This window comes from Schistocerca nitens, chromosome 4 (genome assembly GCF_023898315.1).
Source record: "Schistocerca nitens isolate TAMUIC-IGC-003100 chromosome 4, iqSchNite1.1, whole genome shotgun sequence".
Taxonomy (NCBI): domain Eukaryota; kingdom Metazoa; phylum Arthropoda; class Insecta; order Orthoptera; family Acrididae; genus Schistocerca; species Schistocerca nitens.
In genome coordinates this window covers 304,942,309-304,959,822 of record NC_064617.1, presented here as the reverse complement: position 1 = coordinate 304,959,822, position 17,514 = coordinate 304,942,309, and the positions used below count along the sequence as shown (strand labels likewise).

The following is a 17,514-nucleotide window of genomic DNA, read 5'->3' as shown; positions in this document are numbered from 1 at the left end:
TAATAATTGTTGTTGTTGTGGTCTTCAGTCCAAAGATAGGTTTCACATAGCTTTCCACTTTAGTCTACCCAGTGCAGGCCTCTCCATATCTGCCAAACTACTGCAAACTACATCCATTTGAACCTGTTTACTGTACTCAAGCCTTGGTCTCCATCTAAAACTTTTACTCTCTTCACTTCTCTCCATTACCAAATTCCTAGCTGGTGTGACGAATGGCAACTAGCTCAAAATGTAGAAAAATGTAAGTTAATATGGATGAGCAGGAAAAACAAACCAACATCAGTAGTGTCCTGCTTGACACAGTTACATTGTTTAAATATCTGTGCATAAAATTGCAAAGAGATACGAAATGGTGCAAGCATCTGAGGATTCTAATAGGGAAGGCAAATGGTTGACTTTGGTTTACTGGGAGATTTCTGTAAAGCAAACCGCATAGGACACTAGTGTGGCCTATTCTTGAGTACTGCTCGAATGTTTGGGATCCGTATTTCTGGATTTCTGGAAAGCTTTTGACACCGTTCCTCACAAGCAACTTCTAATCACGCTGTGGGCCTATGGGGTACCGTCTCAGTTGTGCGACTGGATTCGTGATTTACTGTCAGGAAGGTCACACTTCGTAGTAATAGACGGCAAATCATCGAGTAAAACTGAAGTGATATCAGGTGTTCCCCAGGGAAGCATCCTGGGACCTCTGCTGTTCCTGATCTATATAAATGACCTGGGTGTCAATCTGAGCAGTTCTCTTACGTTTTTCGCAGATGATGCTGTAATTTACCGTCTAGTAAGGTCATCCGAAGACCAGTATCAGTTGCAAAGTGATTTAGAAAAGATTGCTGTATAGTGTGGCAGGTGGCAGTTGACGCTAAATAATGAAAAGTGTGAGGTGATCCACATGAGTTCCGAAAGAAATCCGTTGGAATTCGATTACTCGATAAATAGTACAATTCTCAAGGCTGTCAATTCAACTAAGTACCTGGGTGTTAAAATCACGAACAACTTCAGTTGGAAAGACCACATAGATAATATTGTGGGGAAGGCGAGCCAAAGGTTGCGTTTCATTGGTAGGACACTTAGAAGATGCAATAGGTCCACTAAAGAGACAGCTTACACTACACTTGTTCGTCCTCTGTTAGAATATTGCTGCTCAGTGTGGGATCCTTACCAGGTGGGATTGATGGAGGACGTCGAAAAGGTGCAAAAAAGGGCACCTCGTTTTGTATTATCACGTAATAGGGGAGAGAGTGTGGCAGATACGATACGCGAGTTGGGATGGAAGTCATTAAAGCAAAGACATTTCTCGTCGCGGCGAGATCTATTTACGAAATTTCAGTCACCAACTTTCTCTTACGAATGCGAAAATATTTTGTTGAGCCCAACCTACATAGGCAGGAATGATCATCAAAATAAAATTAGAGAAATTAGAGCTCGAACAGAAAGGTTTAGGTGTTCGTTTTTCCCGCGCGCTGTTCGGGAGTGGAATGGTAGAGAGATAATATGATTGTGGTTCGATGAACCCTCTGCCAAGCACTTAAATGTGAATTGCAGAGTAGTCATGTAGATGTACATGTCGATGTAGAAGTTGGATTAAAGGCTGCTAGATTTGTTACTGGTGGCTTTGAACAACACACAATTATGGGCACACTTCATGAACTCAAATGGGAATCGCTGGAGGGAAGGCAAAGTTCTTTTCGAGGAACACCAGTGAGAAGATTTAGAGAACTGGCATTTAAAACTGACTGCAGAAAGATTCTACTACACATAAGGACCACCAAGATAAAGATATAAGAAACTATGGCTCACATTGTGCTGTTCTGGTCTTCCGTCCAAAGACTGGACTGATGCAGCCCTTCACGTTACACTATCCTGTGCGAGCCTCTTCATCTCTGAATACCTACTGACCTACTGCAACCTACATCTTTTTGAAACTGTATTCATCTCTTGGACTTCCTCTATGATTTTAACCCCCACACTTCCCTCCAATACTATGTTGGTGATCTCTGGTGTTGCAGAACTTATCCTATTAACCAATTCCTTCTTTTGGTCAAGTTGTCTCCCCAATTCTATTCAGTACCGCCTCAATAGTTACGTGATAAACCCATCTAACCTTCAGCATTCTTCCGCAGCACCACATTTCAGAATCTTCTATTCTCTTTTTGTCTAAACTGTTTATCATCCATGTGTCACTTCCATATGTGGCTACACTCCAGACAAACAACTTCAGAAAAGACTTCCTAACACTTAAATTATATTCAAAGTTAACAAATTTCTCTTCTTCAGAAATGCTTTTCTTGCCATTGTCCAGCTACATTTTATATCCTCTCTACTTCCTCAGTAATTTTGCTGCACACATCTGTTTCCCTTGGCTTCACCTGATTTAATTCAATGACATTCCATTAGCCTTGTTTTGCTTTTGTTGATGTTGTTCTTATACATTCCTTTCAAGACACTGTCCATTCCATTCAACAGCTCCACCAAGTCCTCTGCTGTCTCTGACAGAATTAAAATGTCATTGGCAAACCTCAAAGCTTTTGTTTCTTCTCCTTGGACCTTAATTTCCACTCCAAACTTTTCTTTTGTTTTACTTACTGCTTGTTCAATATACAGACTAAATAATTTCAGGGATGGGCTACAACCCTGTCTCACTCCCTTCTCAACCACTGCTTCCCTTTCATGCCCCTCGACTCTTATTACTGCCATCTGGTTTCTGTACAAACTGTAAATAGCCCTTCGCTCCCTGTATTTTACTCCTGCCACCTTTTGAAATTGAAACAGAGTATTCCAGTCAACACTGTGAAAAGCTTTCTCTAAGTCTACAAATGTTATAAATGTAGGTTTGCCTTTCCTTAACCTATCTTCCACGAGAAGTTGTAGGGTCAATATTGTCTCGCATGTTTCTACATTTCCCTGGAATCCAAACTGATCTTTCCCAAGGGCAGCTTCTACCAGTTTTTCCAGTCTTCTGTAAAGAATTCATGTTAGTATTTTGGAACCGTGACTTATTAAACTGATAGTTCAGTATTTTCACACATCACCATCAGCTTTCTTTGGAATTGGAATTATTATATTCTTCCTGAAGTCTGGGGTTATTTCACCTGTTTCATACATCTTGCACACCAGATGGGAGAGTTTTGTCATGGCTGGCTCTTCCCAGGCTAACAGCAGGCCTTGTTTCAAATTAGGTCTTTCAGAGCTCTGTCAAATTCATCTTGCACTATCATGCCTCCCATCACACTTTCATCTATGTCCTCTTCCATTTCCATACTATTGCCTTCAAGTTCATCTCCCTTGTGCAGACGCTCTATACACTCCTTCCATCTTTCAGCTTTACCTTCTTTGCTTAGGACTGGTTCTCTTTTCTCTAAAGGTCTCTCTAATTTTCCTGTAGGCAGCATCTACCTTTCCCTAGTGATATGTGCTTCTAAATCCTTACATTGTCCTCTAGCCAGTCCTGCTTAATCACTTTGCACTTCCCATCAATCTAATTTTTTAGACGTTTGTATTTCCTTTTGCCTGCTTCACATAAAGCATTTTTCTATTTTCTACTTTCATCAGTTAAAATCAATATTTCTTTTGTTACCCAAGGATTTCTACTAGCCCTCATCTTTTTAACTACTTGATCCTGTGCTCCCTTCACTATTTCATCTACTCAACCTCTCAACAACCTCTAGTTCTTTTAACTTCTCCAGGTTTCATCTCCCTATTTCTTATCCTTTTCCAGTTTCTTCAGTTTTAATCTAAAGTTCATAACCAATAAATTGGGGTCAGAGCCCACATCTGCCCCTGTAAATGTCTTACAATTCAAAATCTGGTTCTTAAATCTCTGTCTAACCATTACATAATCAGCCTGAAACCTTCCAGTATCTCCTGGTCTCTTCCATGCATACAACCTTCTTTTACAATTCTTAAACCAAATGTCCTTGGGAAAAATTATGGCTGTAGTTTCCCCTTGCTTACAGCCATTTGCAGCACCAGCACAGCAAGGCCATTCTGATTGATGTTACAAGGCCAGATCAGCCAATTATCGAGACTGTTGCTCCTGCAACTGCTAAAAAGGCTGCTGCCTCTCTTCAGGAACCACATGTCTGTCTGGCCTCTCAACAGATACCCTTGCATTGTGATTGCATCTATGATACGGCTATCTGTATCACTGAGGCATGTAACCCAACCCACTGACCACGAGGTCCATGGTTCATGGGGTAGGGGGCTAGGGATCATTTGGAGGCATACAGACACTTATTTATGAGTGGAACAGGAAAGGAAATGGCTATTAGTGGTATGGGGTACTATCCTCCAAGGGCCGTATGGTGGACTGCAGAGTATCTTTCTAGTTGCATATGCAGACAATTCATTCATGCCTCAGGGTGTGTCTATTAAATGTTCCTTTCTTTTAGTCAAGATGTGGAACGAATTTCTTTTTTTTCTTAATTTCTTCAATACTTATTTGATTTAGCCACCTAATCCTCAGCATTCTCCTGCAGTGCCACATTTCAACACCTTCTATTCTCTTCTAATCTGAATTATTTATCATCCACATTTAATTTCCATACAAGGCTAGTGTGGTTTAACAAACTTCTCTTTTTCAGAAATGCAGAATGCTATCGTCAATCTGTATCCTGTGTTAGTTTGCTGCCCAAAAAACAAAGTTCAACAACTTTCAGTGTCTCATTGCCTAATATAATGCTATCAGCATATCCAGATTTAAGCACATTCCATTACTCTTGTATTACTTTTGTTGATGTTCATCTTATAACTCATTTTCAATACATTATCCACTTTCTTCAATTGATCTTTGATACACTCAAATGGAAGGGTACTAGTACAATAAAAACCAGATCAGATTATACATTCTACTTGGCAAAAAGGAGTATTTAGGCATATTTTGGTGTTAGGAATATTTATGTTGGATTAAGCACTACTCCTGAAATATTTGCCGTCACTTCTCACCACGAATGATAGAGGAAACTATTGTATGATTCTTCTCCACTGAGGAAGGAGGTGGTTATAGAGCAGGAGGATGCAACCAAGAGAATATGTGGTGTGTACAAATCTTCTGTAGATAGCTTTTTAGAAAGTTGTACATACTGAGAAAAATCTCTCAGTTCATTTGTTCCCTTATGAAAGTCACTGTCAACACCCAACCAAAAAAAAAATAGATACTAAAATCCTGCGAACTCCCTAAGCAATTACATCGGATTCCCCTTGAAACATTATTAAAAATGATCAGCGGTGAGATTTTTGAAGTAAATATAAGTGTATGTTGAATGAATAGGCTGACAGGATACTGAGTTTGTGCATATACAAGACACTCAAATTCACAAATCCATCGAGATAGAAACTGAAACTGCAGGCAAGACTGTTTGGGCAATACTTAGTATCAAGGATGGGTATAAACTTTTCTAAATCTACATACATACTCTGCAGAACAATGTGAAATGCATGGTAGAGAGCACTTAATATGGTACCAAATGTTAAGATTTCTTCCCCTTCCAATTGCACGTGGAGCACAGCAAGAATGGCTGCTAAAATGATCCTATGTTTGCTGTAATTAGTATAATTTTGTCTTTACAGTAGCTCTGGGTTCAAGCCACAGTGAGGATGAACAACATCCATGGATTCCTCAATTGTAATAATGGTTCCTGAAATTTTGGAAGCAGGGTTTCACACGATAACTTGTATCTCAAAGTAACTGACACTATGTTTTTCAATCTTTCCACTATTCTCTCCAGTGAGTTAAGCAAATCTATTTTGACCATTCATGCCATCATTCCATACAGGGTGTAACCAAATACCCCTTACAGACATTGAGGACTTGTAGTGGGGACCAAGACAAAGTTAGCATAAGAACTCATGTGCAGAAACATACTGTCTTCCCGGTACATGCAAAATACTGCAATACACATTTAAAACCCCCGCATTTTCAGTGCCACTGACTAGGGTATTACATATGCCACTCACCTATCACCCAATGTCCCACACCCACTGCAGGTTTGTTTACATGCCATTCTATTGAGTTTGTGATCTGCCCACATAGGTTTGTACCTACTGTTGTGCTTGTTGTCTTTGTTCATACTGTACTACTGTACAGTAGTGACCAAACTACAGTACAGAATACAAGCCATGCATACATTTCATTTTTAGTACTTTGTTACTGACCATGGTGAACTACACATCTGCGAAATATGCCGACATGATGTTATAGTACAGCAAAGCTTGATGCAATGGGAGGATTTCATGTCAGTTATAGGCAGAGTATTTTCCACACTGCCAGATACCTTCGCATTCCCTCTTTGTTATGGTATACCAATGGGTCTTAGAAATGGGTACATTCATCACCAGCAAGGACAACTGTGGTGTTCCACGGCAGTGGCGCACACCTGAGTTTGAAGAGGCTGTATTCCATGTGGTAGAAGAGAACATGACAACAAGTACCAGAAACACTGGTGATTGACGGAGTGTGGATCATTCAATTACCTGGTGCATTCTACACAAGCAGCAGCTACATCTGTAACAACCCCAGAAGGCAAAGGCAATGCAGCTACAGGATTTTGAGCACAAGCCCAATTCTGAAAGTGGTTCTTGTATTGTCGTGTGGACTTCCAATGGCGGACCCTTTTCATGGATGAAGCAAAGGTAAGGAGTTCTCAATTCCCACAACATTCATGTGTGCACTGATGAAAACCTGCATGCTACAAGCCCCCATGGGTTTTGGGAAGAATACAATCTCAACATTCAGGTAGGGTTTCTGGATGGATGTGTGATTGGGCCATAACTTCTTCCACCTCATTTCTGGGAACTGTGTACTTGTGACTCCTTGATGGCAAACTGCATGGGCTCTTGGAAGATGTCCCAATGCATGCGAGACAAAATATGTGGTTCCAGTACAATGGTACATCAACTCATTTTTCATGTCCAGTTCGAGATCATCTGGATTCGGTCATAGTGGCCTGATACCTTGGCCTGCAGATTCTCCCAACTTGAACCCACTAGATTACTACATGTGGGGTGACAGAAAATCCTGGATTTATGAGAACCCTGGAGGCATCTGAGCAAGACCCACTGATCTGGGTTAAGGATGCCGCAGATGTCGGAGAGCCAAGGATGGTGACTGTGTGCCCCACAAGATACGGAGGTACTGTATCTGTGTTGATGTCATTGGTTGTCACATTGAACCCTACTTGTAAGTGAACACAAGACAATATGCAGCAGGAGTCAGAGATCAATGTGTGATGTATTCTGCACGAGCAGGAAAACAGTATGCTTGCGGAGTTCCTTTGTTAAATTTAACTGTCTTGGTCACCTCTACAAGTCCTCAAAGTTGTAGTACCTCGAAAATTTCTATGTAAGTTCTAGAGACACTCGGCTTTCCTCCATCTCAAACACCCGATATTTTAAGTACGAGGGTGAGAGAGTGGAGACGTGTCTACCTCACCACCGGTTTCTGTGTGCAGGATGGATGTGTATTGGGAGAATACTGCAATAGTGACACTCGATCGGCATGGACAAGTATTTACTGCTCGCGCCATAGAAGCTGTATGTCCAGTACAAGGAGCAAGCACACTTTATTCCTTGGTGGTGTAACAACTGTATTTGATGTGAACAAATGAATTACGTATTGAACTAAAGACAGTTACATTTGATTTTCTGGTGTTGGACTTGCTAGAGGCAAGAACTGTATAGTGGTTATTAAACCAAACATATTGTAATTGTATCTGTTAGTATCTAATGGTCCAAGACGGGGATGACTTGTGAAGTTATTTTGTTGTGGAGATGAAAATATAACAGATTTTTTTTGTGGGGTTTAAGGGCACAAAACATCTAAGGTCCTAAGTGCCCAGTATAGGACCATAGAATGCTGGGACTGCGAGGGTAAAAAAACCGTTGCAAGATCCAATACAAAAAGGAAGAAAAAACAAATCTAAAACATCAAAACATTACGGAAGGGTATCTAAAAGATGTCGACAAGACACTGGAGTCAGCAGGTAGAAATCAAGTCTCTTTTGTCATATTACTGCTTTTTAAAAAACTTAAAATGCGAGCCACAGCTTGCACGTTATCCGCTAAAATGTCCGGCAAAGCGGGCGACAGCCCGACCCTGAGACGTAAGTGGCTAAAATAGGGGCAAAGGATCAGGAAATGGCTGACTGTTAATGGCTGACTACAGAAAGGACAGCTGGGTGCAGGGTCGCCACTCAACAAGTGGCGGTGACTAAAGTGACAGTGCCCTATTCGCAACCGAGCTAACATTAATTCCTCATGGCGAGACGGCCGGGAGGAAGTTGACCAGGCTGTTAGGAGAGGTTTGACTTCTCTGTTAGGAGAGGTTTGACTTCATGTTCCCATGAAGGGAGCACCAATGGTCATGCCAAAGTGACGTAATACGCTGATAGAGAAAAGTACAAATATATTGCGAGGGAACAGAGTAAGCGGCGGGCCAATCGAGATGGACTGCAGTCTTGGCTGCAGAATCAGCAGCATCATTTCCAGGCACACCAACATGGCCAGGAACCCACATGAACATCACTTGGGCTTCCCCATCTGGGAACAGATGGAGGCAGTCCTGGATCCGTCGAACGATGGAGTAGACTGGATCGGGATCATCTAGACTATGAAGGGCACTGAGGGAGTCAGAGTAGCTCACACAGCGTTTGAGCTGGTGCCTCTGGACATAGTGAACAGTCCAATAGAGGGCAAAATGCTCTGCTGTAAAAATTGTGCACTGGTCGAGAAGCCGATATTGAAAATTATCAGCCCCGAGGACAAAAGCACAGCCAACACCTTGGGCGGACTTGGAAGCATCAGTTTACAAAAATATGCTATCGGCAAGTTGTGAGCAAAGTTCGAGAAATTTGCAGTGATAGGTCAGCTCGGGAGTCGAATCCTTCAGGGACGAGCTGAGGCCAAAACGAACACAAACCTGTGTCTGAAGCCAAGGTGGTGAAGGGCTCTTCCCCATTCAGAAAGTGGCAGGAAGTGTGAACTGCAGCTCCTGAAGCAGGTGACAAAAGTGGACGCCGGGAGGCCGAAGAGGAGAAACGTACATCTCGTACTGGCAGTCAAGAATGTCAGCAAAAAAAGGGTCAAAGGTTGGGTGGCCTAGCATGGAAGAAAGCCGACACGCATATCTACTGAGTAGGATGTCGCGCCGGTATGACAGTGGTAGTTCACCGGCTTCTGCATAGAGACTATCAACTGGGCTAGTACAGAAGGCAACAGTGGCGGGACGGATCCCCAAATGATGTATTGTATTTAGACGGCCTAAGAGAGACAGCAGTGCAGAGGAGTAGACAATGCATCCATAATTCAACTTGGAGCGGACAAGAGATCGATAGAGGCGGAGGAGGACAGTCCAGTCAACTCCCCAAGAGGTACCACTCAAAATGTGAAGGACATTTAGTGGCCGGGCGCAGCGTGCAGCCAGATAGGACATGTGGGGAGACTAACTGAGTTTCCAATCGAACGTAAACCCTAAGAACTTCGCTGCATCCACGAGTGGGAGAGCATTTTAGCCGTCTCAAGGACGGTGGAAGAAACGCCTTGTACCGCCAGAAGTTGAAGCAAACAGATTTGGTAGCAGAAAAGTGGAAACCATTTGTGATGCTCCACGAATAGAGACAGTCCAGACAATGCTGAAGACAGCATTGCAGGAGACATGTCCGCTGGGAGCTGCAATAAATAGCAAAGTTGTCAACAAAAAGAGAACTGGAAACGCCAGCTGGAAGGCAGTCCATAATGGGGTTGATGGCTATGGCGAAGAGGACGACACTCAGTACGGGGCCCTGAGGCACCCCGTTCTCCTGTGAAACAGTGTGGGATAAGGAGGAACCCACACATACTTTAAAAACTCAGTCTGTTAAAAAATCCAGGATGAAAGTGGGAAGATGACTGCGAAGGCCCCATGCGTGCATAGTGCGTAGAATGCCTGTCCACCAACAGGTATCATAGGCTTTCTGCAAATCAAAGAAAATGGCCACTGTGAAAATTATTCATTATGAACGTTGACAGGGTGACAAGATGATCAACTGCCGAGCGGCGCTTTCAGAACCCACACTGAGCATTAGTGAGAAGATGGTGTGACTCCAGACACCACACCAATCAACCATTGATCATGGGTCCATCACCTTACAAGTGCTGCTGGTAAGGGAAATTGGATGATAGCTGAAAGGAAGAGATTTATCTTTACAAGGCTTAGGTAGGAGAACAATAATGGCTTCATACCAAAGCATGGGAAAAACACCATCAGGCCAGATACGGTTGTAGGTATCGTTGACAAAGCATTTTCCCGCAGGAGGAAGATTCTGCAGCATGAGGGCGTGGATTGTATCGGGCCCAGGAGCAGAAGACCTGGATGAGGAGAGAGCATGTTCGAGCTCCCTCATAGTAAAAGGAGTATTGTAGCATTCTTGATTCAAAGAGAGAAAAGAGACTGTATGAGCCTCCTCCGTCTGTTTCCGAGGAAGGAAGGCAGGATGGTAGTGGGTGGAGCTCGAAACCTCCACAAAGTACTGGCCCAAAGCATTGGAAACATCAACAGGGTCGACTACGACGTTTCCTGCCACAGTCAGACCAGGGATCGGGGAGTGGGTGGTAGTCCCAGAAAGCCAGTGCAGGCCACCCCAAATGAGAGAGGACAGAGTAAAACTGTTGAACGAGCTGGTGAAGGAAACCCAGCATGCTTTCTTACTTTCCTTAATAGTGCAGCAGCACTGCGCACTTAGTTTCTTGTAACGGGTGCAGTTCATTATCGTAGGATGACGGTGAAAGACGCGAAGTGCACGTCATCGGGCACGAATCACATTGCCGCACTCCACAGTCTGCCAAGGGACCGGGACCCGATGGGGAGAATTAGTAGTACGAGGGATAGAGGATTCGGCAGCCGAGAGAATAATGTCCACGAGGTGCTCGACCTGATCATCACAGCTGGGAAACAGCCATTTATCAAACACTGCCAAGGAGGAATATAGCCTTCAGTCAACAAGAGAGAATTTCCAATGAGCGGGCCGCTATGGTGGGGTATGACTGTACAGGCGAGTCACACAAGGTAGGTCTAAGTGGGAATAAGTGTGCGTGGAATCAGAGAGAAACGTGGCTTCGCCGGTGTTAAGGTACACAAGATTAAGATGATTAAGAAGATCCGACAAAAGAGAACCTCTCGGGCAGGCAAGAGGCGAGCCCCAAAGAGGATGATGGACACTGGTGTCACCAAGGAGCAGAAAGGGTGGAGGAAGCTGGGCAACAAGCTGCATCAGGTCTGCCCTAGTGACAGCAGAAGATGAAGGGATATAAATGGTGCAGAGAGAAAAGGTAAATTTGGGAAGCAAAACACAGACAGCAACTGCTTGCAGGTGGGTCTGCAAGGGGATAGGACAATGACAAACATCATCTAGTAGAAGCAGCATGACCCCACCATGAGCAGGAATCCCCACCCTAAGGGGAAGGTCCATCCGGAGCGAAGTAAAATGGAAGAGAGCAAAATGGTCTTGAGGACGTAGCTTGGTTTCTTGGAGATAGATGACAAGTGGACATTGCGATTGCAGGAACAGCTGGAGGTCTGCCCTGTTAGACCAAAGGCCACAGATATTCCATTGTAAAAGGGCCATAAAATTTAGGGACACCGGAGAATGAAGAAGAAACTCACCTCGAAGGCCGCTTGGGGCAAGCTGTCAAGGGAGGATGGCCACTGGAATCCACAGCTGGAGGATCTTCGTCCATCAACTCAGCGGGATCAATGGAGCTTCCCCGGTGTCGGTCAGTTGAAAAGGACCGATGAGTCGAAGAGGGCCGACGAGCCAGAGAGGGGGAAGACTGTTTGCCTTCGTATGATTGTTTTGGCTTTTGGTGATTGGCAGAAGAGCCAGACGGCTGCGAACTCTAGGTACGCAAGAAATCTTCCCGGGAATAATCCTTTTTGAATTGACGGGCAACAGGAAAAGGTACCTTCTTCTTCACCCTTATCTCCTCAACAGCCCGCTCGTCTTGATAGACGGGACAAGAACGAGAAGATGCAGCATGTTCTCCATGACAATTAATGCACGGGGGGGATACTGCAATAGTGACGGTCGATCGGCGTAGACAAAATGGTTCAAATGGCTCTGAGCACTATGGGACTTAACTTCTGAGGTCATCAGTCCCCTAGAACTTAGAACTACTTAAACCTAACTAACCTAAGGACATCACACACATCCATGCCCGAAACAGCATTCGAACTTGCGACCGTAGCGGTCGCGTGGTTCCAGACTGTAGCGCCTAGAACTGCTCGGCCGCCCAGGCGACTCGGCGTGGACAAGTGTTTGGCGCTCGCGCCACAAAAGCTGTATGTCCGGTACAAGGAGCATGCACGGTTTATTCCTTGAAGGTGTAACAACTGTTTTTGTTGTGAACAAATGACTTATGTATTGAACTAATGACAGTTACATTTGATTTTCTGGTGTTGGACTTGCTAGAAGCAAGCATTGGTTTTATAGTGGTTATTAAACCAAACATATTGTAATTGTATTTGTTAATATCTAATGGTCCAAGACAGGGTTGACTTAAGAGAGTTGAATGGTTATGTGAAGCTTGTGAAGTTGTTTTATTGTGGAGATGAAAATAAAACAGAGTCGAACAAAAAGTATCCTGAGAGTACAGAATCATTTCAAGAGTAGAAAAGAAGTCTACTTTGAAATTCCTTTAACCAGCTATAGTCTTTGGGGAAGAAGAGTTTGTGAAGATCGATGCAGCAGTCTGATCCGAGAAGAAGATCGGCTGCACGCAATACGTAAGTCAACCACGAGAGATGTGCGAGTCTTGCACCCTAGTACCACACTGTCTCGTGTCGTCAGAAACCGTTAGAAAGTCTGTAAAATTAATTTAGTTACACACTGTATATACGTTCAATATCCCTTGTATGTCCTACCTGGCACTGGTTTTGCAAAACTGAACAATATTCTAAGATGGGGTGCACAACTAATTTCTAAGCAGCATCCTTGTTCAAGGGATCAAGGGTATCTTAGTTAAAATAGGAGTTAAATTGGATGCAAATTCTGTACAGGATCTGGCAGGGAGTCATTGGGTCCTGGAGCCTCTTGTTTCATAGCAGTTTGTTTTATAACAACATGCTTCTATTAACCACCAGAGTCAGCACCAGATGTAACTGATAACTTTAAATAAAACTTCAGATAATTCATAAATAATTTCCCAATCATATTGTTATCATTAGAGGAGATTTTAACTTCCAACAATCAACTGGGATAGTTACAATTTTGTAATCAGTGGGCATGACAAGACATCTTGGGAAATACAACATGACATTTCTAATGACTACGTAGTACAGATAGTTTGAAAGCCCACTCATGATGGAAATATATTAGATCTAGTGGTAACAAATATGAGTGACTATCGGGCAGTTTAGCAAAGGTGATTACCAAAGCACAAAGAGCAACTAAGGCAAATAGAAATATTTACATGCAGAGTATATGAGAAAAAGGTGCAGTAGTGTCCTATCTCAAAGAGGAAATCAAAACATTTAGGTCTGGTCGGGAGAATGTACAGACACTGGAGCGTGCATTTAGAAGAATAACTGACTAAGCACGGGAGAGAAATGTATCTACTTGAATGGTTAACTGATGGAAGAGACACCCTATGGTATAGCCACTGTAAAGGAATTTCGATGGAAACAGCAACTTCAGCATATTAGGTGTAAAACCAAATCCTACCTAGAGAGATGTTGATTGAAATGTGTCTGGCTGTTGCTAAGGCACTGTGTGAAGCCTTTAACGGCTATCGTAGCATAATATGTCGGAAAGATCTCTAATAAAATGCAAAAGAAATTCTGGCATATGATAAGACTATCAGTGACACCAAAGTCAGTGAGCACACATTAATAGATGAGACAATTAATTTTGGCACAACTGTAAAATGAGTAATATATGAGGGTTGAATGAGAGTAATGTCTCCACCTTCGTTAACTGGGTTTGGAGGGGAATATTTTAATAAATAAAATGCAGAAATAATCCTTAGAATGTGATCTTTAATTACCAACATTTACTTTTTCACATAATCACCAGCCAATTGGATACATTTCTGCCATCGATTAACAAGTTTTCTGAAGCCGTCACAGAAGAAGTCGACACACTGTTTCCACAAATACAGTCTCACAGTTATCTCAATGACTTCATCAGAAGCATAATGATGTCCCTGCAGATCGTGTTTCATTACCGGGAACAGATGGAAGTCAGACAGCGCTAAATTTGGACTGTATGGAGGATGCCGTATGGTGGTGAGATTCGGTCTCTGAAGTTCTGCTGTGGTGGCACTTGAAGTGTGTGGTTTGGCATTGTCATTCTGCAGGAAAAGATTTCCCTTTTCCTTTCAGACCCTTGTTAGCTGTCATTTCAGAGTTGACAGTGTTGTGATGTAACACTCTGAATTTATTGTTGTTCCATGATGAAGGAAATCAACATGGGTAACACCATCTGCGTCCCAGAACACTGTGGCCAGGACTTTTCCAGCTGAAGGCTGTGTCTTGAATTTCCTTTTTCAGGGGCAAGTCTTTGTGTTGATATTCCATAGACTGATGTTTCGTCTTCAGGTCATAATGGTGTACTCACATTTCGCCTCCTGTCACAACTGAATGGAAAAAGGCATCACCTTCACTCTCGTGTAACGAGAGAGGAGTTCCTGGCAAATTTCAAGCTGTGCGCTTTCATTTCAGGAGTCAGCATCCGGGGTACCCATCGTGCACAGATCTTCCGATAGCCAAGCAAAGCAATAATGTGACCCTCAGGTTCTTGTGAAATGCTGATTGTGCTTGAAATTTCTCTCTGAGTGATACAATGACTGTCCTGAATCAACATTTTGCTTGTGAAACTGGGTGTTGCTGTCACAGGATGTCCAACTCTTTGTTTGTCACATAGGTCAGATGTTCCGGCCGCAACATCTTTAAACATACCCGCCCAACAACGCACAGTACTCGCATCAACACAATCACCATAAACTGCTTTCATTCTCTGATGAATCTCCTTTGGGATGACACCTTCTGCTGTCAAGAATTCAATGACTGCATGTTGCTTAAATCGCATTGACCGACCATCTGTGCAAGGTTCCATACCTTACACTGTAACACAAACGTTCAATGCTAAGGCTTCTCGCCAACTGAAGGTATAGAGAAGAGGCTACAGAACAAGCCAGTACCTGCCGGATGCCAATGCTGCCAACTGTTGAAGAATTACGAAAGTGGAGGCATTACTTTTCAGTCAACCCTTGTACATATTAATGTGAGCGATGTTGAGAAACACCTGAAATTGCTAAAATTACAACATTTTTGTTTGTTCACCAACTCACTACAGATTGGTCTGTCATCACAACAAACTACAATCTAAAAATAATATCGATAAAAGAAAGAAAGAAAGGTAGGTAAGTCCTCTTCTCATTCTGTGTACACATATATAATGTCACACATTTCAACACATTAAAGCAAGCGATGGAGCCAACATTCATTATTGGAGGTTTCAGTTTGCCTCAATTTGCAGCTCAGTTAGTTCCCATTTTAAACATGATGTGCCACAGAGCATGAACAGGGAACTGTGCCCAGTGATTGGATGAAAATGCAGGTAACACCTGTCTACAAGAAGGTTGGTGGAAGTGACCACCAAAACTATTATTTAATTTCATGTGTTGTAAAATCTTAGAACATATTCTGAATCCCAATATAACCAGTACAAGTTCTGGAAACATTAGTGAGGCAAATCTCAACTTATGCTATTCTGTCATAACATCCTGAAAGTGATGAATCAACAGTGTCAGGTAGACACAGTATTTCATGACTTCTGAAAAGTTTTTGAATCAGTACCACATCAATGTTCATTAATGAAAGTATGATTTTACGTTGCATGAAACAAAATGTGAGAATGGAGTAAGGATTTCTTGACAGGGACAACACAACATGTTATCTTGGAAAAACTACCAATTGATTTGAACATTTACATCCATCTGTTGTAGGATCTTAAAACATATTGTGAACTCAAACACACTCAGCAGAGATCCTTGAGGCAAATCTCAATGTATGCTTTTGTGTCATACCATACAGAAAGAAATGCATCATGGTTGTCAGGTAGATGCAGTATGCCACAACTTCTGAAAAGTTTTTGAATCACTACCATGCCAACACTCATTAATGAAAGTATGACTGTGTATCACAAGCAATTAAATTTGTGAATGGAGTATGGATTTCTTGGTACAGAGGACACAACATGTCATCTTGGATGGAGTCATTGATAGAAATAACATATGGAGTACTCTAGCAAAACACATTGTGAACCATGCTGTTCATGATGTATGTTGTACTCTGATTAAAATAACTTTGTAAATGACCTCTCTAAGAGTCCAGTGATAGGGGCCAACCATTAACCTATAATCGCAACTGTTTGTTCGGCTCTATGTGCTCTCTGTGTTGCCTGTTCTGCAGGCACAAGCAGCAGAGCACTGCTGGATGACCAAAGCTTTAAAGGTAGGGAGACAGTTAGGTGAGGCACATCAACGTTTTTTTTTAATTATTATTTTTTTTTTTTCTCTACACAAGCAACCAATGGTTAGACAAGCTCATGGCATGTTGAGCAAGAGCTGACAACTCCACTCCCCACCAGAGACATCTGTCAATCATAATGTAATTTTAATCAAAATATACAATTACCTGGCACACAACATTAATATTGACCTCAGACTTTTTGCAGATGATACATTCATCTACAATCTGTCCAAAAAAATCTGCAGAAATACCCCAAGTAGATCTGACAAGATTTAAGTGGTCTAAAATTTGGCAACTTCCTTTAGATGTACAGTAGTGTAAAACTGAGCATATTTGAAACAGAAAAGTAATGTCCCATGACTACAATATCTACAAATTAAACTGGAACTGGGTGTAAGATCGAGTGGGGAAATTATGGAAAAATTACATAGATTTACTCACGGGAAAAGTAGATGACAGACTTAAAGTTCATCGGTATGCTACTGGGGAAAATGCAGTCACTTTACAAAAGAGTGTTCACAAATCACTTGTGCCATGGATTCTAAAATACTATTCAAACATATTGGGCTCATACAAAATAAGATTAACAGAAGAAATTGAATACAGACACAGAAAGGAAGCACAAACTATCAGCTAAAGGGAAAGGATTACAGAAATGTTGAAAAACCTGAAATGCAAATATTTGAAGATGGACTCCAGCTATCCTATTTTAGAGTTTTAAGACCAGTGTTAAATGAACACTGTAATCTAGCAAGTACTTAAGCCTCCTAATGTCGCTCCTGTAGTGACTATGAAGTGAAGATTAGTCTACATACAGTTCGCACTAAGGCACTTAAGTGGTCTTTCTTCGTACACTTCATATGCAAATGGAACAGGAATAGATCTTGCCATTTGGTACAACGGTTGTATCTTGTCGTGCACATTGAGAGAATATATATAGAGAATAATTTTCGCTAAGAAAATGTATTTTCAACTAATTTACACGTTCAACATAATGCGTTTGCAGTTATGGT

General features: G+C 42.2%; 1 protein-coding gene across 2 annotated transcripts in view; it reads right to left on the bottom strand.

The window, feature by feature from the left end:
- Positions 1 to 17,514, bottom strand: part of LOC126251541 (uncharacterized) — a 60,675-nt gene that overhangs the window by 42,569 nt on the left and 592 nt on the right. The window lies entirely within an intron of this gene.